This window comes from Penaeus monodon, chromosome 24 (assembly GCF_015228065.2).
Source record: "Penaeus monodon isolate SGIC_2016 chromosome 24, NSTDA_Pmon_1, whole genome shotgun sequence".
Taxonomy (NCBI): domain Eukaryota; kingdom Metazoa; phylum Arthropoda; class Malacostraca; order Decapoda; family Penaeidae; genus Penaeus; species Penaeus monodon.
The window spans coordinates 42,250,060-42,250,400 of NC_051409.1; positions in this window are offsets into that span (position 1 = coordinate 42,250,060).

Here is a 341-nt window from a genome sequence, read left to right on the forward strand (position 1 = left end):
CATTGTTAAAGTACTGGTATATGATTTTTAAATGTAACTGAACTGTACGAATATTTGTAACAAGCAGCTGTAGTATGCCAAGGGAATATTCTTACAGAAGGAGAAGCAAGCACATGCATGCTTCCTCTGACTACGGCTCGAGACACGGACTGTGAGAAAGTGAGAAATGGCCATTAACATAAGATCTGTATAGGGTGGAAGGGTTGTCGCTTCACTTAATCGATCTTCCCGCACCCTTCCCTCCCGTAATTATATTTATCTTTTTGTTACTGTTAGATAAGGAACATATTTGGCTATTCGAAAAAAAAATCGTATCGGTAGAGTGAATACAAATACAAATA